The 23518-nt window shown below is 37.6% G+C and overlaps 2 protein-coding genes and 1 pseudogene across 3 annotated transcripts in view; 1 reads left to right on the top strand and 2 right to left on the bottom strand.

The window, feature by feature from the left end:
• The window catches only part of LOC125831588 (pentatricopeptide repeat-containing protein At5g01110-like), an 809602-nt gene that overhangs the window by 111345 nt on the left and 674739 nt on the right, over positions 1-23518 (top strand). The window lies entirely within an intron of this gene.
• Positions 1-23518, bottom strand: part of LOC125831646 (uncharacterized) — an 831707-nt gene that overhangs the window by 640933 nt on the left and 167256 nt on the right. The window lies entirely within an intron of this gene.
• On the bottom strand, positions 11767-23176 carry LOC125831007 (uncharacterized; annotated as a pseudogene).

The raw sequence follows: 23518 nt of genomic DNA, 5'->3' as shown, positions 1-23518 counted from the left end.
GCACTCCAGAGCCAGGGGTGAGCCTCTTTGCATTCCAGAGGACTCGGTTATTTTGTTCTCTTAGTTTTGCTTTATTAGGATGTTGTGGGGTCTGTCCCAACATCAATCTCAGTGTTATAGAGGCTTCATAGACAGCCAGTCAGTTAGTTTTGAGTCTCTCATCTTTGTATATATGTAAATATTCTATTTTGAGACTCAAGTTGCCTTTTTGGCCAGATTTTATCAGTTACGTTGTCTTATGACCTTTCATTGCATGAAGTTATTCTGTTGAGTTAGGTTTTCGCTGAGTTAAGAAAGCCAGACCAAGGGTTCGCTTGGGGGCCAGCAATGGTCTTCGAGTGCTGTCCACGTCCAGGGTATAGGCTCGGGGAGTGACACTTGACTTCAAAGCCTTCCGGCTGCTCCATATAAATTTCTTCATCCAAGTCACCATAGAGAAAAGCAGTTTTAACATCCATTTGTTCAATCTCCAAGTCCAGACTTACAACGAAGCCTAGAACCACAAGGATGGATGACATTTTCACAACTGGAGAGAATATCTCATCAAAATTAATTCCCTTTTTCTGGTTAAAACCCTTTACAACTAATCTAGCCTTGTACCGTGGAATTGGGTTACCATCTTCATGTTTCACCTGAAAAACCCACCTGTTTTTCAAAGATTTTCGATCTTTAGGTAACATAGCCAAATCAAAGGTATGATTATCATGTAGAGACTTCATTTCATCCTCCATAACATCAAACCACATTTTTTTTCTTCACTTTCCATTGCCTCATCAATACTCTCTGGTTCTCCCCTGTCAGTCAAGAGTACATACTCATTGAGAGAATAACGAGATGAAGGTATTTTCTCTCAGTAGATCTTCTGAGAGAACTCTCGGGAGCATCAATAATAGTTGGTTGCTGACCAACCACATCGTCTTGCACTGGAGCATCAACGGCATACTGGTCATTCTGAGTATGATCACCATCTTCAATATCAAGTTGAGTTTCATCATCTTGAAGATTTTCACCTGGTGGAATAGTCAAAGGCACTGGATCAACATCAACTAGGCTGTCACTACTCTCAGAATCAACTTTGTCAAGATCTTCAATTGTTTGGTCTTCAAAGAACACAACATCACGACTTCTAACAAGTTTCTTCTCAACTAGATCAAAGAAACGATAGCCGAATTCATCTTGACCATAACCAACAAAGATACATTGCCTAGTTTTAACATCCAACTTTGACCTCTCATCCTTAAGAACATGCACAAAGGCTTTACACCCAAAAACTTTAAGATGATCATAAGAAACATTCTTTCTAGACCAAACTCTGTCAAGAACATCACCATTCAAAGCAACAGTAGGAGATAAATTGATAACATAGGCAACAGTATTAAGTGCTTCTGCCCAAAAGAAATCTGGCAGCTTAGCATCTGAAAGCATATATCTAACCCTCTCAACAAGAGTTCTGTTCATCCTCTCCGCTAAACCATTTAGTTGAAGAGTCTTCAGAGGAGTTTTCTGATGCCGAATACCCTTTTCTCTGCAATATCTATCAAACGGACCAATATACTCACTACCATTATTAGAACGGATGCATTTCAATTTCTTCCCTATCTGTCTCTTAACCAAGGCCTGAAAACTCTTGAACACATCAATGACCTGATCCTTGGACTTCAAAGAGAATACCTAGAGTTTGCGTGAATGATCGTCAATAAAAGTCACAAAGTAAAGTGCACCACCATGAGACTTTACCTTAAAAGAACCACACAAATTAGAATCTACCAACTCCAGCAAATCAAGCTTTCTTGAAGGCAGATGACTCTGAAAAGAAACTCTTTTATGTTTACCAGCTAGGCAATGAACACACTTGTTCAACTTTTCTTGTTTCACTCTAGAAAGCAAATTCTTCTTAGCCAAATTTTCCATCCCCTTCTCGCTAATATGACTCAGTCTTCTATGTCATAACAATGATGAAATGCCATTCTCCACCACATTTACTGAGCCTCTGAGAATGGAGCCCTGAAAAATGTACAAGTTAGACAACTTGTCACCACGGGCTACCACCATCGAACCTCTTGTAAGCTTCCACTGACTAGCACCAAGGGTATTAACATAACCCTCATCATCAAGGTATCCAACAAAAATCAAATTCAAGCGAACATCTGGAGCATGCTTGACATTATTGAGAACTAGTTTGGAACCATTATTACTTTCCATACAAACAGTCCCAATACCAAGAACCGCAACCTCATGATTATTGCTTATTTTCAGCATCCCAAACTTACCTAGAGTATAAGAAGAAAATAATTCCTTCCTGGGTGAGACATGAGAAGTAGCACCAGAATCCACAAACTAGCTAGACTCATCGTAAATAAGATTGACGACATTATCATCACAAGAAACAAAAAGGTCAACGTTAGCAACAACTGAAACACGATTTTCATTACCGCCTTCTTTGTTTTGTTATTTCATATATCTCTTGTACTTGAAACAATATTTATTGTGTAACACCCCGTATTCGAATCAGGCCAAAATTTCAGATTTTGAGAAGTTGCAGGTGCAACTTACGGTCACCATCCACGGACCGTAGGTCAGACCACGGCCCATGCTGGTGGTCCGTGATTCACCATTGCAACCCCTCCCCAAACCAGCTCAGAAAATTGGCTAAGTCCCGACTCACGGACAGACCCACGGTCCGTAGATAAGACCACGGTCCATGGTCTGTGTCCGTGGATCGAGACTTCCCTTACCCAGCCTCTGACACAAACTACGGTCGACCAGCATGGACCGTCATTCGATGCACGGTCCGTAGGTCTGACCGTAAGTGAGGGTCAACAGTCAGTTAGATGAAAATTGTGGTTGGGTCAACTTCAGATGGTCATAACACTTAGAAAAAAAATGAATTTTGTGTCCCATGACCTATGGTTAGATAGATAATTGAATTATCTTTCAAACGCCACCTAGTTTGCTAAATTATGACATTCGAGTAAATCGTTATGCTCGTTTTAGTGAAGCCCTGTCGGGCAGACTCGACCTACGGATCCAATCGACAGATCGTCGATTGAATAACGGCCCGTCAGTTCAATCCGTCGATCACTCCGACAGCAGTTAAGTCAGGGGTCTTTTGGTTTCTTCCTATTTCATTTAACCCCTAAGATACGTCGTTTAAACCCTAAATCATGAGGTTTTAGTTAGTTTAAGCCTAGAAACATAACTAGAACTTACCTTAGTCAAAATCATTAATCAAAACTTAGAAAATTAGAATCAAGAGAGGAGAAAAAGGTCAAGAACCTTAGTTCAAGAACGCAACGAGGTTTCTTCAGTTCCAGCCCCGAAATACAAAGGTTTCTCCGTGGAATTCGTCACCAGGTATGTGGGATTTCAATAGTGGGTTCCTTTCGCCCATTAGGTCCCCAGAATTCAGTCAGATTCTTGATTCATGACTATGAACAGACCTAGGGTTTCTAGAATTTCAACAGATCATCATGAATTAGTTATTTAAATTTTCCAAATCAGAATATCATGTTATTGCTCAGTTTGTTGCATGAATTTTAGAACCCTAGATATGTATTTCTTTAGTTCTTGAATTACACATGCTAGGTGAGATATTTCAGTATTCAGTTATACATGCCTCAGTTTATGAATGCATCATTATCAGATTATTTGTTGCATTCTCAGTTTGCATGTTCAGTTCGAGCTATCCAGTATTTACAGAAATTCAGTCATAACCAGTTAACTACTTAATTCATTGGGAGTAGTATAATACCGAGTTGAACTAGGGTTCAGCGTACCCATATAGTCCCAGAACTATGAGCCATGTAGGTGTAAGTCCCCTCTGTGGGCAACATCAGTTTAGTCATCACGCCAGCATGCCTTTATACCTCTGGCAGGGTATGTTGGGTCCTCTAGATGGGGCCTATACATCGGACTCCACATTTAGCTCATGTGGTTTTATGTCGGTTATTAGTAGCTCCCACAGTTCAGTCAGACTCTATTCCATTGACTATATTTCAGTACAGTCAGTATTCAGTCTCAGCATGTTATAAATTTGGTCATTGCATCAGTTAGCTCAGTATTCAGTATTTTTAGTATCTATATCATGTTCAGCTTATTTTATTGCTTTGTTCAGTTATATATTATTTCAGCTTTACTCTATCTTGCATGCTCAGTACTTTTCAAGTACTGACGCATACGTGCGCTACATCTTCTCGTGATGTAGGTTCAAGTTTTAAGCATCCAGATCACGTTTAGATCGGTTCCTGATCTTCTGTTCAGCAGCATCAGTGGTGAGTCCTCATTCTTCGAGGACTAGTGAGATGTTTATGTTTATCGCTTTTAGTCTTTAGTTTCAGTTTTGCTAGATCTAGTTTGGGGATGTCCCAACATTTTTAGTCAGTTTAGAGGCTTATTTCAGACATAATTAGATTCAACTTAGTATTTTGAGTTTGATATTTCTTTTGTATTAAACTCTCAGATTTGATATATTCAGTTATAGTATATGGGTATTCCCCATCTTTTCAGTTTATTTAATATTTAGCTTCCGCATCAGTTTATTATCTTTAGTATGCTCATGATCATGCTAGCAGGGTTAGCTTGGGATCACTTGTGGTCCTAGGTCCCGTGTCTGCGTCTCGGGGGTAGCTCGGGGCGTGACAAACTTGGTGTCAGATCACTAGGATTAAGTGTCCTAGGATGTCTGAAAAGCCGCACTAGGTAGAGTCCTTTTCATGGGTGTGTAGTGCGCACCACATCTAATGAGAGGGAGGCTACAAAGTGTCTTTAGCAAAAATCTTCATTTTCTTGTTACTCTTATCATGTGTAAGGTATGATCTAATTCGATTCTAACTCGATGTTCTACGTTTCAGTGATCATGCCTCCACGTAGAGCTTATACCAGGAACGCAAATGCAGCTCCTCCAGTTCTAGATCAAGAAGTGTCGAATGCTGAATTTAGGAATGCCATTCAGATGTTGGCTCAGAGTGTCGCTAATCAGAACAATCAGCGGGTTCAAGATCCTATGAATGCAAATGGTGGATCAGCAGCAGCAAGGGTCCGTGACTTTGTTAGGATGAATCCTCCAGAGTTCTTAGGATCGCAGACTGGTGAAGATCCCCAGAATTTCTTGGATGAGATCAAGAAGATCTTTGAGGTGATGCAGGTCACTGGGAATGATCGGGTTGAGTTAGCATCTTACCAACTTAAGGATGTAGCTCATAACTGGTATACTCAGTGGAAGGAGAACAGGGGTACAAATACCGCTCCTATTACTTGACAATGTTTCAGCGAAACCTTTCTAGACAGGTTTTTCCCCATAGAGTTGAGAGAAGCAAGGGCCTAGGAATTTATGAACTTAAGGCAGGGTAACCTGACTTTCCAAGAGTATGGGCTCAAGTTTAACCAACTCTTCAGGTATGCTCCTCACATGGTTGCTGATTTCAGGGCTCAGATGGATAAGTTTCTGTATGGAGTGTCAGAGTTAGTGAAGATAGAGTGTAGCAATGCTATGTTGTTGGGAGACATGAACATCTCTAGGCTCATGACTCATGCTCAACAGGTTGAGTGTGATAAGCTTAGGGAACAAGCTAAGGAGACTACGAAAGCAAGAACAGGTAATTACGAGTATTCCCAACAAAAATCAGGTGGTGGAAATAGCTCGCAGTTTCAGCAGAAGTCTTCGACTCCAGCACCTTCATCAGCTAGTGTTCTATCCCCAAGTTCTGTAATGATCAGATAGGTAGGGCGTTAGGCTCTAAGTCTTAAGGTAGTGTTTCAGGTACCAAAACTTACCCAACTTGCCCGAAATGTAGTAAGAACCATCCGGGCGAGTACCTTGCAGGTAAGGAAGGATGTTTTGGGTGTGGTCAGTCTGGTCATAGATTGAAGGATTGTCTTTCTAGATAGGGTGAATGAGGGAATAATGGTAGAGCTCAGTCTACAACTTCAGCAGCACCACCAGCAGGTCGCCCGACTTAGCAGGGTAACTCATCTGGTACAGGTGGCGGACAACGCCAAAATAGGCTCTATGCTCTTCAGGCTCGTCAAGATCAGGAAGATTCTCCTGATGTAGTCACTGGTACGTTACGAGTCTTTGATCTTGATGTTTATGCATTGTTAGATCCAGGGGCTACTTTGTCTTTTGTAACTCCTTACATAGCAGTCCAATTCAGTATTAGCCCAAAAATTCTCTCAGAACCTTTCTCAGTCTCTACTCTAGTCGGTGACCCAGTTATAGCTAGACGGGTATATAGAAATTGCCCTGTCACAATCACTCTGAAAGTCACCTCAGCAGATCTTGTACAGTTAGAAATGGTAGACTTCGTTGTCATTCTAGGCATGGATTGGTTACATTCCTGTTATGCTTCAGTCAATTGTAGAACTAGGATTGTTCCTTTTCAGTTTCGAGACGAAGCAATCCTAGAATGGAAGGGTAGTAGCTTAGCGCCTATGGGTCGATTCATTTCTTAGCTTAAGGCCAGAAAGATGATCTTTAAGGGTTATCTTTATCATCTAGTTCGGGTTAAAGATTCTAGCTCCGAAACCCCAACTCTTGAGTCAGTTCCAGTGGTTAATGAGTTTCGAGAAGTGTTTCCAGATGATCTTCCCGGAGTTCCTCCCGAAAGGGAAATCGACTTTGGAATTGATCTCCTTCAAGATACCCAGCCTATCTCTATTCCTTCTTATAGAATGGCTCCTGCCGAGCTTAAGGAATTGAAAGAGCAGTTGAAAGAACTTCTAGATAAGGGCTTCATTAGACCTAGTATTTCGCCATGGGGTGAACCCGTGTTGTTCGTAAAGAAGAAAGATGGTTCTCTCAGAATGTGCATTGACTAGAGGCAGTTGAACAAGGTCACAATCAAGAATAAGTATCCCATCCCCATGATTGATGACTTGTTCGACCAACTTCAAGGTGCTAGTTATTTCTCAAAGATAGACCTCAGATCACGTTATCATCAGCTTAAAGTCAGAGATAGTGAAATTCCGAAGACAGCCTTCAGAACTCGGTATAGTCATTATGAATTTGTAGTCATGTCATTTGGACTAACCAATGCTCCTGCATCTTTCATGGATCTGATGAACAGAGTGTTCAAGCAGTACTTGGACTTGTTCGTTATAGTCTTTATTGATGATATCCTCATTTACTCTAGGAATGAGGAATAATATGCAAGTCATTTGAGAGTTGTTCTACAAACTCTCAAAGATCGCCAGTTATTTGTACAATTTAACAAGTGCGAGTTTTGGTTACAATTAGTTGCCTTCCTTAGGCATATTGTGTCTAGTGAAAGAATTCGAGTAGATTCCCAAAAGATAGAAGCAGTGGAACAATGGCCCAGACCTACCTCTGCTATAGATATAAGAAGTTTCTTGGGTCTAGCGGGCTATTACAGATAGTTTGTGGAAGGATTTTCATCCATAGCCTCTCCATTGACTAAGTTAACTCAGAAAAAGGTTAAGTTCCAATGGTCAGATGATTGTGAGAAAAGCTTTGCAGAACTGAAAACTAGGTTGACTACAGCTCCTGTCTTGACTCTACCAGAGGGTTCTGATGGTTATGTGATCTATTGTGATGCATCCAACGTCGGCCTAGGTTGTGTGTTGATGCAGCAAGGTAAGGTTATAGCTTATGCTTCCAGACAACTTAAGGTACATGAGAAGAATTATCCAACTCATGACCTCGAGCTTGCAGCAGTGGTGTTTGCACTCAAGATTTGGAGACACTACTTGTTTGGTGTTCATGTAGATGTGTTCACAGACCATAAGAGCCTTCAGTATGTATTCACCCAGAAAGAGTTGAATCTTCGCCAGAGAAGGTGGCTTGAGTTCCTCAAAGATTATGATATGAGTGTGCATTACCATCCGGGTAAGGCGAATGTTGTAGCAGATGCTCTTAGCAGATTATCCATGGGTAGTGTAGCACATGTTGAGGAAGAAATGAGAAAGCTAACGAATGATGTTCACTAACTTGCTCGCCTAGGAGTTCGTCTTATGAGCATATCAGATGGTGGTGTAACGGTTCAGAATAGGGTAGAATCTTCTTTGGTAGTAGAGGTTAAGGAAAAGCAAGATAGTGATCCAATCTTGCTTGAACTTAAGGGTGCAGTCCACAATCAGAGAGTGGAGGTTTTCTCTCAAGGGGGAGATGGTGTACTTCGCTATCAAGGTAGATTGTGTGTTCTTGATGTGGGTGAATTGAGACAACATATTCTCACAGAATCCCACAATTCCAGATATTTTATCCATCCAGGCGCCACTAAGATGTATCGTGATCTGCGGGAAGTCTATTGGTGGAATGGTATGAAAAAAAATTTAGCAGATTTTTTGGCTAAGTGCCCCAATTGCCAGCAAGTCAAGGTAGAACATCAGAAACCAGGAGGTATGACTCAAGAGATTGACATTCCTACTTGGAAGTGGGAAGTGATCAACATGGACTTCATCACAGGTTTACCTCGTACTCATAGACAACATGACTCCATTTGGGTGATTGTTGATAGGGTTACTAAGTCTTCTCACTTTTTGGCGGTCAAGACTACAGATTCGGCGGAGGATTACGCCAAGCTTTACATTAATGAGATTGTGAGTTTGCATGGGGTTCATTTGTCTATCATCTCAGATAGAGGTCCTCAGTTTACCTCTCATTTCTGGAAATCATTTCAAAAGGGTCTTGGTACTCAGGTTAACCTTAGCACATCATTTCATCCACAGACGGATGGTCAGGCAGAGCGTACCATTCAGACCTTAGAGGACATGTTGAAAGCTTGTATGATCGACTTCAAGTGTAGTTGGGATGATCACCTTCCTCTGATTGAGTTCGCCTACAACAATAGTTACCATTCCAGCATTCAGATGGCCCCTTATGAGGCATTGTACGGGCGTAGATGTAGATCTCCAGTTGGTTCGTTTGAAGTAGTTGAAGCAGCCTTGATAGGACCAGATTCAGTCCTTGATGCTATGGAGGAAGAGCAAATCATTAGAGATAGACTTAATACTGCTCAGAGTCGCCCGAAGTCTTATGCAGATGTGAGAAGAAAGGAACTAGAGTTCCAAGTTGATGATTGGGTTTTCCTGAAAGTGTCACCCATGAAGGGGGCGATGAGATTTGGCAAGAAAGGGAAGCTCAGTCCTAGATATGTAGGCCCTTACCGGATCTTGAAAATGATTGGTAAAGTGGCTTATGAGTTAGAGTTGCCAGCAGACTTAGCAGCAGTACATCCAGTCTTTCACATTTCTCTTTTGAAGAAGTGTGTGGGTGATCTAGCATCCATAGTGCCATTAGAGAGTGTGGCCGTGAAAGATAGCCTTTCATATGAGGATGTACCAGTTGAGATTCTCGATCGTCAGGTTAGAAAGTTGAGAAACAAAGAAGTTGCTTCAGTCAAGGTTTTGTGGAGGAGTCAGTCTGTAGAGGGAGCTACTTGGGAAGCAGAAGCAGCCATGAAGTCCAAGTATCCTCACCTCTTTCCTTACGATTCCATTCCAGCTTGAGGTAATAGTTCCTCATCAGTGTATCAGTCATTCATGCAAAAATTCAGTCTTAGAATCATGTTCCTTCAGTTTGTGCTTGCATGTTCAGCGTATTTACATGTTCTTGGGACTCAGTTCAGTTAGAAATTCAGTTCTTAGTGTTTAGTGGTAGGGATTGCAGCCCTCTCCCTTTATTTCAGCTAGTTTAGTCTTTATTCGAGGACGAATGGTCCCAAGGGGGAGATAATGTAACACCCCGTATTCGAATCAGGGAAAATTTCAGATTTTGAGAAGTTGCAGGCGCAACTTACGGTCACCGTCCACGGACCGTAAGTCAGACCACGGCCCGTGCTGGTGGTTCGTGATTCACCACTGCAACCCCTCCCCAAACCAGCTCAGAAAATTGGCTAAGTCCTGACTCACGGACAGACCCACGGTCTGTGGTCTGTGTCCGTGGATCGAGACTTCCCTTACCCAGCCTCTGACACAAACTATGGTCGACCACCATAGACCGTCATTCGATGCACGGTCCGTAGGTCTGACCGTAAGTGAGGGTCAACAGTCAGTTAGATGAAAATTGTGGTTGGGTCAACTTCAGATGGTCCTAATCTTAGCACAAAATGAATTATATGTCCCATGACCTATGGTTAGATAGATAATTGAATTATCTTTCCAACTCCACCGAGTTTGCTAAATTCTGACCTCCGAGTAAAATGTTATGCTCATTTTAGTGAAGCCCTGTCGGGCAGACTCGACCTACGGATCCAATCTACGGACCGTCAGTCCAATCCGTCGATCACTCCGACAGCAGTTAAGTCAGGGGTCTTTTGGTCTTTTCCTATTTCATTTAACCCCTAAGATACGTCGTTTAAACCCTAAATCATGAGGTTTTAGTCAGTTTAAGCCTAGAAACATAACTAGAACTTACCTTAGTCAAAATCATTAATCAAAACTTAGAAAATTAGAATCAAGATAGGAGAAAAAGGTCAAGAACCCTAGTTCAAGAACGCAGCGAGGTTTCTTCAGTTCTAGCCCCGAAATTGAAAGATTTTTCCGTGGAATTCATCACCAGGTATGTGGGATTTCACTAGTGGGTTCCTTTCGCCCATTAGGTCCCTAGAATTCAGTCAGATTTTTTATTCCATGACTATGAACAGACCTAGGGTTTCTAGAATTTCAACAGATCATCATGAATTAGTTATTTAAATTTTCCAAATCAGATTATCATTTTATTGCTTAGTTTATTGCATGAATTTCAGAACCCTAGCTATGTATTTCTTTAGTTCTTGAATTACACATGCTAGGTGAGATATTTCAGTATTCAGTTATACATGCCTCAGTTTATGAATGCATCATTATCAGATTATTTGTTGCATTCTCAGTTTGCATGTTCAGTTCGAGCTATCCAGTATTTACAGAAATTCAGTCATAACCAGTTAACTACTTAATTCATTGGGAGTAGTATAATACCGAGTTGGACTAGGGTTCAGCGTACCCATATAGTCCCAGAACTATGAGCCATGTAGGTGTAAGTCCCCTCTGTGGGCAACATCAGTTTAGTCATCACGCCAGCATGCCTTTATACCTCTGGCAGGGTATGTTGGGTCCTCTAGATGGGGCCTATACATCGGACTCCACATTTAGCTCATGTGGTTTTATGTCGGTTATTAGTAGCTCCCACAGTTCAGTCAGACTCTATTGCATTGACCATATTTCAGTACAGTCAGTATTCAGTCTCAGCATGTTATAAATTTGGTCATTGCATCAGTCACTCAGTATTCAGTATTTTCAGTATCTATATCATGTTCAGCTTATTTCATTGCTTTATTGCTTTGTTCAGTTATATGTTATTTCAGCTTTACTCTATCCTGCATGTTCAGTACCTTTTAAGTACTTACGCATATGTGCGTTACATCTTCTCGTGATGTAGGTTCAGGTTTCGAGCATCCAAATCACGTTTAGATCGGTTCCCGATCTTCAGTTCAGCAGCATCAGTGGTGAGTCCTCATTTTTCTAGGACTAGTGACATGTTTATCTTTATCGCTTTTAGTCTTTAGTTTCAGTTTTGCTAGATTTAGTTGGGGCATGTCCCAACATTTCTAGTCAGTTTAGAGGCTTATTTCAGACATAATTAGATTCAGTTTAGTATTTTGAGTTTGATATATCGTTTATATTAAACTCTCAAATTTGATATATTCAGTTATAGTATATGGGTATTCCCCATATTTTCAGTTTATTTATGATTTAGCTTCCGCATCAGTTTATTATCTTTAGTATGCTCATGATCATGCCAGCAGGGTTAGCTTGGGATCACTTGTGGTCCTAGGTCCCGTGTCCGCGCCTCGGGGGTAGCTCGAGGCGTGACATCTTGATATGCCCATTCTTGTGGTAATAGTCACATGTAACATTCTTGAATCTAGACTTTGACTTTTCTCTACTTTTATCTTTGTTATTGTGACCTTTAAACTTGTTTCTCCCCTTATCTTCAGTAACCAAAACATCGGAGTGTGAAGTAGAAGAAGATGAGCCTTGAGATCTTCTTCTCATCTCTTCATTCAAGACACCACTCTTAGCATATTCCGTGGTCACAACACCATTGGGAGAAGAATTAGTCAAATAAACTCGAAGAGTCTCAAAAGAGTTTGGCAGAGTATTAAGAAGCCATAGTCCTTGAATTTCTTCATCGAATTTTACACCCATTCCGGACAGCTGGTCAAGAAGACCATAAAAATCATTAATATGGTCAAAAATATGAGTGCTCTCTTTATACCTGATGTTCATCAATTGTTTCAAAAGAAACAATTTATTGTTGCCAGTCTTCGAAGCGTATAGTGTCTCGAGCTTGTCCCATAAATCTCTAGCATGTGTCTCATCAACAATGTGATTTTTAACATTATCTTCAACCTATTGTCTAATATAGCAACAAACCTATAAGTGCTCAAAGTCTCAATCCTCATCATTCATAGATTCAGGTTTATTAGAAGCAAACACAGGTAGATATATTTTCTTGACAAATAGAAAAAATTTCATCTTACCTTTCCAAGTATGATAATTATGCCATTCAAACAAACCATCGTGGTCATATTTGACTCCATCATTCAAATAGATAATCAACAACAACCAATGCTCTGATACCACTTTGTTGGGAAAGACAAACATAAAGTAAATGTGCACGATAGGGCGATAGCGGAAAAAACCCAAGTCAAAACTTTTCCTTCTATTTGAACCAAGAGAAGACAAAATAATGCAAGAAAAAAACTATTTGGGAAGAAAACAAATCAACCAAGCAAGAAAAATAAATCAACACACGAAACACCCAATTTAACGTGGAAAACCTCTTTGGTGTGAAGAGTAAAAACCACAAGGCCAAAGATCCACTATAATCAACAAGAGTTACAAAAGTGTTCTCCAAAATGGTCACCAACAAAGTGCCAAACAATGAGCAACACAACTATAAGATAGCACCAAAAGCTAAAGAAATAAAAGAAGCTAAAATACCCAAACCCGCAGCTACTGTTCACAAGCTAAAATCTGGAGCTACAAGACTCCAAATCACCCTATGTCAGTTCCTAATAAAAGATAAATTTGAAAGGAACAAGCTGTCCAAAATTCAGCTCAATTAGATAGGAAACGAAGCGGGAATTGCGATTTGAAATTGGCTGTTAGGGCTTGTGCGAAAATTCGCACTCTCTCACTTTTTCTCTCTATATGGCTGCTCTCCAACTCTTGTGATATTTTTCAAATATGACCTAAAAGAAAGTCTTAAATGTGCACCATAATATTGGGCTTATGGGTAAAAGTGGGCTAGTCAAATTTGGGCTAAATTTATCCACAAAGGAAACGAAGAAAGACCCAAGACCTTGGACTTTTATTTATCCACATAGGAAGGGAAATAGGCCCAAAACCCAACAGTTCTATGGTGGCGCGCTGCCCCACGAAAGCCCCAACGAAAAATCCCCGCTTTTAAAATTCTGAATCCAAGAAGAAAAAAAGATTATTTTCCCTACGTATAAATAGAACATTGTACCTCTTTTGGAGGGAACCATCATACTTTTCAAGTGCAAGATGCACGGAATAGAATTAACCATTAAGGTTCTTCTCTTCTTCTTTTCTTAGATAGTACTTTGCATGAAAATAATTATCTTTGTGTTTTTTATTAGCATTAGTAGCTAAGAACCTTTGTTCTGGGGCTGCGACTATGGATGATTCTTGAACATTGATTTAATTGGATGAAGTTGGTAATCTCAGAAATTATACTTATGTTCTGATATTACTATTTCAATGTTTGATCACCATTAGAATAAATCTATTGTCTACTTTTGAACTAGGGAGAGGAATAGAGGGATAGAACATTGAATACAAGGAGCATGATCTTTTATTGAATATCACTTGAATTGATATGTGTCTAGGATAGGGATATATAGGTTCCATGCTTGGTTACGAAATAAGATGATAGCTTTAGTGCTCACCAGTTGATTCAATACATCCCCACTCAATGATGTTGTTAGACTGTCAACTGGGGTAGGTGATTAGAGGTCGGGATATCATGATCATAATATTAACTTTGTAAATCAATAGTTTGATAATTATTTAAAATCCATAAAAGACCTGTAAAGCATGAATTCTTGGTTACGCTGTAGCCTTGAAATTGTCCTAATCAATTGTTAACATTCATCTTGAAGTTGAATCATTGTTAGTTAGTATATTTCTTTCATTCTTGCATTCATAGTATTCAAATATTAATCAACTCTAGTGGCACACTTTCATAAATAATTAGAATTAATATAATTAGTTCGACTATGTTTTAGAGTCACTATATTACTTGCAGGACCACGTACGCTTGCGTGTGCATTTGGGAGTATATTTCTGAAACCCTGAACCCAATTAACTACTAGCCGATTTTAGAGTATATTTTCTTTAAATATAATTATGACAGGCGGCTGAAACTTTTTGACTAAGTCCTCCAATTATAGCTCGAAATAAATTATACTAGCCTTGTGGTTGATGTACTTGGTAAGTATGCCATAGTATTGTTCTTTAACCCTTTGATCTATCTTTTACCCTAATCGTAACCGCTTGTTGAACAAAAAAACCCAACTCAGCATTCTTTGGATTTTCTCAAAAGCTCCATTTCTCGATAAAGCAACAAACGTTTTCTACTTTTGAGGTGAGTTAGCATTTATTACGTGCTTAGCCTTTTATTTTTCTTAAAATCCGGGTTCTCTTTTACTGCTTGTTTTGTATTCCAACCTTAAGCTATTTGTTATAAGTGTGATCACTTGATGTCTTCCGGATGTTGATCCAATGTTGTATATTGTTGTTCTTGTACATGGTTAATCTTTGAAAATCAGCAAACCACATTTCATTTTTCATGGGGGTTTGCATTTTATTAGTCCTTGGTTGGTAATTCTTGGAAAAAGATCAGTTCTTGGTAATTGAAAAGTATTGAGAGTTTTCTTAAATTAAGGTTAGTTTATCTTTGGATTTAGAACATTTTTGTTTGTGTTTCATTTGGGGTTGTAATTTGATGTTGTTTTATCATTGTTTATATGGTCATCGGGAGCTAATCTTTGCAAAAATCTCTGCTTGTTGTCTAATATTCTTAGTTACAATCATTTCTGTTTGTTCGCCTGGGAAAATCCCTTTGCTTCTTACTCCTTGCTCTTTTATTTTTATTTTATCTTACGATGTTGTGAAGATCTATTGTGTTGAATGTGTAGTATGCAATTTAGATCTTCTTTTTATCTTTTTCTTCCCTTTACATTTTCCCCTTATGCATTTATATTGTGATCCTTAATATCATGCATGTTTGGTATTCTTATTAATGTAGATGCATTTTTCAACTTCCTCTATACATTTTGTGTTGTTCTTTGATGTTCGTGTAGATGCCAATTAATTACTAGCCTAATTTAGAACCTCTAACTATAACTCGGGATCATTTATACTAGTCTTTGGTCTGATGTATTTGGTAAATGTTTTCATAATATTTTTTCATATTTCATCAATGAATTCTTTGTTCTTCTTGATAGTTATATGCACTTGAAGAATTTAAAGCTTATGTGCTGATAAAGATTAAGATTACACCTGATATATGATCTACCCCATAGCCGTCTATGGAATTGTAGTCCTTGAAAGTCTGTCTTTAGCTATATACAATTGGATCTCTGTAGAAAGAATGTTATATATTATTTTTATCTTAACTTAAATTTTCTTTGCATTATAGTAAATTTGGCTTCCCTTATCTTGTAGAAACCCCGAGAAGTGAAAAGAGAAGAAGTGCTTTAATGGCTGGTCACATATCTGATGAGGACTCTGAAAATATAACCCGAGAAGATCCTTCAATGCAAGGACCTAGGGGGAGTAGAAGTGTCGTTGAGAGTGGCCATCCTATTATCCGAAATATAATGACTGGTAATCAAATTACAAAAGCCAAACACCAACATAGGCGAAGTTCAAAATAAAATTCCCAAGCACAGGGCAGTTGAGATTTAGCTTGCTAAGCCTTAATATAGGCTGTCTTTTGAAGTTGATGACAACTTACTAGTTCTTTGGCATGATAGTGGCATGAAAGGTTATTGGTTCAAGTTTATGGTTATACAGGTATCACAAAAATATTTGAAAGTTTAATATGATGACATTTAGGACTGTGATGGTCCTTAAAAACTCGAGGTACCTTAAAAACTATGACTATAACTTAAGTTTGTATACTATAACATATGATCTACTTGCATTTATTAACTTGTCCATTCTACATTCACCATGTTTCTTCATCACCTTTGTTTGATTTATAGGAATGGATTTCTTCCTACTGAGTTGGAGGCTCTAATAAATTGGGAATGAGATGCACAAGACACATCATAGTTCGGACCCAACAGGAGTTGTAGTTGATGTTTGGTGATATGAGTGGTGATGGGAAGGTGTTGTTGTTGGATTTGATGTTTGTGGAAGCGCTGATCTTCACGTTTGCTTCTCTAGTAAGAAATAATAGTCCCATAAAACTAAAAAACAAAAATAGAATAGAAAATAAGAAATAAAAAGGGAATTCTTACTTATCAATTGATGCATTGCAACTTAAGGATAATTCAACAACCAATGGATGTAAAAGTAGTCTCTAATAGTTCCCATTCTACTTGAAATCATACGTCTAAGCTCGGTATTGTCATATATTTTATTTCCAACTCAACAATGGAAAAAAATTTAAACAGTAGGGCTAGCTTCTGGCTAGTTTATTGTCCGGAATTTTTTGTGTTCGATGTTGGTTATGGCCTAATGCCTCAAGGTACTTTTTTTCTAATAGGGGAGAACATATTATTGGAGATTCAATGGAAGAATGTGAGGGCGTGAAGAGATTGGTGTAGATTAAAAATGGGTTGAAGTTAAGGGAAAGAAAGACATAAAGTCATTCATAAGCTCGAGTTTAACTTATGTATTTAAATGCAATATCAAAGAATCGGGGAACTGCAAAAATCAAGTGATTCCCAATGTTGTGGAATTAATGAAACTAGGTACTTTTATAGTTGTATCTTTGACCTTGCTTAAGATATTAAGACCTAGTAAAATCAATGTTACAAGCTTGTGAGCTATCTGATTTTTGCAGTTCCCTCGTTCTTTGATTCTGCACTTGGATACACAAGTTAAACTTGAGCTTATGAACGACTTTAGGTCTTTCTTTCCCTTTAACTTCAAACTATATTCATCTACCCAAACTCTGGAAGTCCTCACGTTCTTCCTTTGTATCTCCAATAATATATTCTCACCTATTATTGAGAGAGAAGAACACCTTAGGGCATTAGGGCCATGACCAACATCGAACGTTCAAAATTCTGGACCATAAATTAGGCAGAAATTAGGCCTACTATTTAAAACTTTTTCCACTGTTGAGTTAGAAAGCCAATTTATGTCAATGTTGAGATTAGATATATAATTTCATGTAAGAATTTAAAATAATTAGAGACTCCAATTTTACATCCATTGGTTGTTGAGTTATTCTTAGGCAAAGTTTCTATGCATCAACCGATAAGCAAGAATTCTCCTTTTATTCCTTGTTTTCTATTTCTATTTTAACATTTTCGTTTTCTTGGGACTGTTATTTCATACCTGGGAAGTAAACTTGAAGATAACCGCTTCCATATACATCAAATCCAACAACAACACCTTCCCACCACCTGTCAGACCACCAAGCATCCACTGCAGCACATACTAGAAATGATTAGTCAAAATAATCCTCCAGAAGTTGGGGCTGAACTGTGAGGTGTCAGGTGCATCTCATACCCTATCTATCAAATCCTACAACTTTGTAGAAAGGAGTCCATTCCTATAAACTAAGCAAAGGTAATAAGGAAACAAGGTGAAGGGAGAGTGGTCAAGTCAATATATGCAAGTAGATCATAAGTTTTAGTATATAAACTTAAGTTATAGTTGCAGTGGTTAAGGTACCTCGACCTTTCCAAGACCTTCACAATCTTGGATGTCATCATATTGAACTTTCAAACATTAATTTTGTGATACTTGTAAGACCTTACTCCTGAGCCAGCAACCTCTCATGCAACTATCATGGCAAAATTAAGCTTTAAGTTGTCACCAACTTCAAAAGACAGCTTATATTGAGGTTCAACAAGATGAATTCAAACCAGTCCTATGCTTGGAAATTTTATTTGTGACTTTGGGTAAGTTGGTGGTTTGTCTTTTGCTATTTGGTTACTAGGAATTGATTCTCCAATAACATATTTTCCACTCTCACCTACACTTCTAACAACGATAGACTAACATATCCCCCCTCGTCCAAAATTCCATCGAAAACAACTCTAAGCAATCGTTGTGTATCCAACGCAACAACTCCTTGAGCAACAGGAAGAGTAGTTGGAGATGTTCTGGACCTAGCATTGGAAGGAAATGGAGAAAGTTAATGATTTCAACAACCAAATACTTCCCCTTTCCCATATCAAGAAGATCAATAAAGCAGACAAGGATGCCCACATAATCTATCTGGTATGATCTTAATGTTTATGAGCACATAAGCTTTGCATTCTTCATCATATATTATTAAAAGTGGATTACTCTAGCTTTACAATAAATCAATATAATTAAATATTATTCATATCATAAATTGATCAATTTTACCTTCACTTCTTTAGTTTGGAATGTATTTGTGCTTTAAGTTGTGAAAGACATAATGGAATAAATGGGGTGATTTGTGTTTTATGATTGTCATAGTGAGTAGCAAACTACAATTACGAATTTTGGGAGACTAAACAATAAACATAGAGTGCTAAAAATTGTTAAGAAAAATGGTGAACTTAAACTGCTCGATAAATTGTCTGAATAAACTTGTTAAAGAGTTTTGTCAAGTCTGAGTAGCAATCCGATATATAATGAAAATGTAAGTAGTCCCTTAAGTGTGGGGTCGCTATTTGATAGTGTTTGAATTTAAATTGCATTCGTTTTTGACATGTGTATACTCACCCCTTCTTGCTTACAATAGATATAGGCAAAAAACCTACATTATAATCTAAATTGTTTACGGATCAAGAAATCTTCATTATAGCTTTTTTTTTCCACAACAACACTTACATCTAGAAATGAGCAACAAATAGTGCAAAAAGAAAAGGGAAAACTGTTGGAGAAATTAGAAAGATAATAAAGTGGGAATTTAATTTAATTGATTAAGAATATAATTGTCTTTTCAGCATTTCTAATTGGAAATCCACTAGGTAATTGAAATAGGTGTAATTACTAGGGTAGTAATTACCAGGCTAGTAATTACACAACCTATTAACTATGCTGACCTGTTTGCTTGCAACAGTGTAATTACACTGTCTTGTTTGGATGCACAATTACAATAATAAAATTATATTAAATTTGAAACAAAAAGTTAATTATAAAAAAATTTAAAAAAAATATTAGACAAATAAGGGACTTTATAAATGATATTAAATTGAATATTTAAGATATATATTGTCTTTTAAGAATCTATTAATTAATAAGCATATGTTCTTAACTAATATTATAAAAAAATAATTAATTTATATTTTTCAATTTGGTATATTTTAATCAAATTTATCATAAAAACTTAAAGTACAAAACTTCTATGAACATTAAGAAATGCATGTTTGACAAAAAGATTAATATTATAAACATCATGTCATAAAATTATAAAACATTTGACAAAAAGATAATCTATCAAGTCTAACTTTTAAAAAAATAGCTTGCAATGCAACATATCAAGTCAATACTCCTAAAGCAAATGAAATTGAAAATACAACATAAGTTATAAAACAAAAAAATTAACATAATACTCTTATGGTCAAATTTCAACATAACATACATAAATATGATTTAAAAGAAAAGAAAAAAGTAAGTCCATAACTTTATTCAATAATGAGTTCTACTTTAATTTAAAAATTAGAATACTCGTAAAATTATACTAATGAATTTTTTTAGATAATACGAAAAGTTTCATGAAATCACATGAAGTAAAGGTTGAGAATAAGAAGGAAATGAAATATAAGTAATATTAAATAAATATAAAATATTTTTAGAAAACATTAGAATAGTAAAATAAAAAAGAATTTAAAATAATAAAGAAAAATACATTAAAATGAAAAGAATAAAAATTGAAATAAAAGGAAGAAATTAAAAAGTAATCAACTTGTAATTACACCATGTAATGACCAGCAATTCACAGCGCCCCCCCCCCCCCCCCAAGTGAATTGGAGAGTATGATTACCCCTGCCAATTACAATTAATTACCTCTTGACCGGGTAATTACATGGTCAACCAAACAGGACAGATAACGTAATTATACTCAATTACACCAAATTCAATTACTAGGGTGTCCTTCCAAATAGGCCCTGAGTTTTCATCAAATTTTTTTACAACAATTGACGTGTGTGATGTGATTGAAATGCTCACAAGAAATTCTTCTTGGGAACTCTTCTGAGTTCACATTGTGACTTACCATAAAGATATTTTCTCCTTCAAATGCAATATAAATAGCTACATCACGGACCACATCATGCGTTTTCACATAATTTTTGTCCGAACCTTGGGATAACAAGAAACAACCTTTCAGTGTTTCTAACATAAGACACACACTATTTCTTGCATGTTCTAAATTTTTTATTTCCGAAAAGATGCCAAGCCTCATTACATATCTAAGTAATTCTTCGGTCCAAATATCACTATCTTCCTCGAACAAAGAACAAAGAAAAAAGAGGTACCCGGTGTAACATCTCACTAATTGAAAGAACTAGAAAGAGCTAGAATTAAAAAGAGTGATTTTTGGAAATAATAAAAATCTGGAAATTTGACAAGAGTTAAGTTAAGAATGAGTTTTGGGTCCACTTCAAATAGCCATAACTCCTGGCTCAGGATGAGTTAGATGAGTTAGATGTGTTTACAAATACCGTAGGAAATATCTTTGAATTATGTTTCCAACGCCGCCGAGTTTGCGCGATTCTGAGTTCTTATGAGTGAGATATTCCCATTTGAAGTTGGGTTGTTTGGATAAGGAAAGTCTAAACCGGACTTTAGAAGGGCATTATGTTCTTTTCCATACCCTATTATTATAATTTCTTTTTTGGTAATTAAGATGGGGTCTAAAATGATTGAATTCAGTTTATGCTTTATAAAAAAGGATTAGGGTTTTGAGAGAAGAGAAAAAAAGAGGAGAAAAAAGGAGAAGGAGCAAGAATCGTCAAGATCTTCAAGAATCACTTGTGGATTTCGTCAAGGGGTGATCCCTTACGAGTTATGTGATATAACATAGCATTGGGTTAGTTCACACACACGCCAATCATGATTTATTTCAGCGTATTGTTGTTCTTGAGATTAGAGAAATTGAGTTCTTGATGATTTTTGTTGAAAGTTTCATTTGTATCTTGATTGATGAGTTATTGAGAAGTTCTTGAGTTTGAGTCATGATTTTAGGTGTGTTTTCGAGTAGAATCTTACACATATTGATGATTTAGTTTATTCTAAGTGTTTGGAGAAAGAACCAAGTGAAATTAGAGGGTTTAGAGTTGAAAACGAAGAAGAAAAATTAGGGATTTCTAGGCAGGGGCCTGGGGCACCACACCAACCAACGGCGGCCAGCGCACCCCAGAAGTTGTTCTGAAGTTTTGCTCCTGGTGCCCCACGCTGCTCAGAGCGCCAGGGACACCAAATTTTCCATCCTTTCCTACTTCTTTCCGTACTAGTTCCTTAACAACGTACCTATGTTATCTAGTCGATTTCTATACTCTAAGGTACGTCTAAAAATCATAAAATAATCCATAAACATGAGATCATGAACCTTGAATCCATAATTCAATTCAAGGAAATTTAAGAGTCAAGTCAATAGGTTAAGAGTTAAGTCAAGATGAGTTCAAAAGTTTTCCAAAAGTCTTTCACAAACGTTTTAACTTTGTTTTAAGACTTGAGTTTTGAGTTGATCAAAGAGTAAAGAGTTTAATTCTTTTTTTCAAATGATTATTCGGGATCTAAGTATTCCCAAGAGTTAAAAATGTTTTCACATTTGAGCAAGAAAGGAAACACCGATTTCCAAGAGAGCATTTGGGCTAGTTTTTGAGTAATTATCTCAAACTAAAGAAAGAGTTTTGTTTTTAAAACATATGAGCTAAGTATATTTTGGGAGTAGTATTGAGCACCGATATGGGGACGCAAGTTCATAATAACTCAAGTCTTCATAAACCATGTAGTCATCATGGGTAGAAAGATTCATACTTTTTAGATGATTCCTTAGTGATTTTTAGCATAGACTAGTGGATCCACTTAGTTAAGGCGTTCTATATGACGACAAAGTATAGGACAATTATGCCAGCGTGGGAAAGACGTTGTATCATTACTTAGGCTCATAGTGGTGGTTATTGGTTAGAGAAACTCCCACAATATTATATTACTTTTACGTAATTGATTTGTTATTGTATTTTTCAATACATTGAGTTGTTGTTTATTGTTTTAAATGTTTTGTATAAACTGCACATTTATTATTGTTTTACTTTGCATTTGAGTTGAGTTATTCAGGAGTTGAGTAAAGCCAAGGTAAGTGTTCCTTTCAGATTCCTTTCAAGCTTATGTTATGTTTAGTTTTCCCCTCGCATACTCGTACATTCAATGTACTGATGCCATTTGGCCTGCATCGTTTTATGATGCAGACACAGGTAACCAGGATCAGCATCCAACGCCTCACTCCAATTGAGCACTCAGAGTCAGTTGGTGAGCCTCATTGTTTTTTGGAGGACTCCTTTTACATTGCTTTATCATTTCAGTTGTTAGGATGATCAGGGATCTTGTCTCGACATCCCTCTTTGTTTTAGAGGCTTCATAGACGAGTACTCCAAGTTCTTTAATCTTGTATTTCAGATGTTTTGCTATAAAACTTGAGTTGCCATATTGGCTAAGTTGAATGTTTTATCTTTAAATGTTCTAAGTTATCTCTTAATCAGTTGAGTAAAGTTGCATGGAGTCTTTATATTTTTATGCTTTGAGTCTTCTGCTGAGTAGTTAGCCAGACCAAGGGTTCGCTTGGGGCCAACAATAGTTCTCGAGTGCCAGCCACGTTGGGGTGTAGCTTGGGGGGTGACAAACTTGGTATTAGAGCACAGAGTTCAAGAGTCCCAGGGAGTCTATGAAGCCGTGTCTGTAGAGTCCTAGTTATCGGTGTGAAGTGCACCACATCTATAATTAGGAGGCTGCAACACTTACGAAATTACCTCACTTTTTTCACACTCATTTCGTGCGTTAGAGTTTGATCTCTAAATATTTCCTCTAATTTGTGCTTGTGCGTGTGTTTCAGTTAATTATGCCCCTGCGAAGAGCTGTCAGAGGTCGTCCTGCTAGGCGTAACATTGAGGAGCAAGGGGTACCTAATGCACCTGATGTACAACCTCAAGGAGAAGTCACGAATGCTGAGTTCAGGGAAGCAATTCAAATGTTGAGCCAAGCTGTGACTATCCAGGTTGGGTAACAGAGAGGAGGAAAAGGCTGATACTTTGAGGATCCGTGAGTTCTTGAGGATGAATCCTCCAAGTGTCACTGGTTCAAGCACTATTAAGGATCCATAGAGTTTTATTGA

Source organism: Solanum verrucosum, unplaced genomic scaffold, assembly GCF_900185275.1.
Source record: "Solanum verrucosum unplaced genomic scaffold, falcon-dt-bn FXZP01000049.1, whole genome shotgun sequence".
Lineage (NCBI taxonomy): Eukaryota > Viridiplantae > Streptophyta > Magnoliopsida > Solanales > Solanaceae > Solanum > Solanum verrucosum.
Note: the sequence above shows the minus strand (reverse complement) of the source record. Positions and strands in the feature narration are given on the sequence as shown.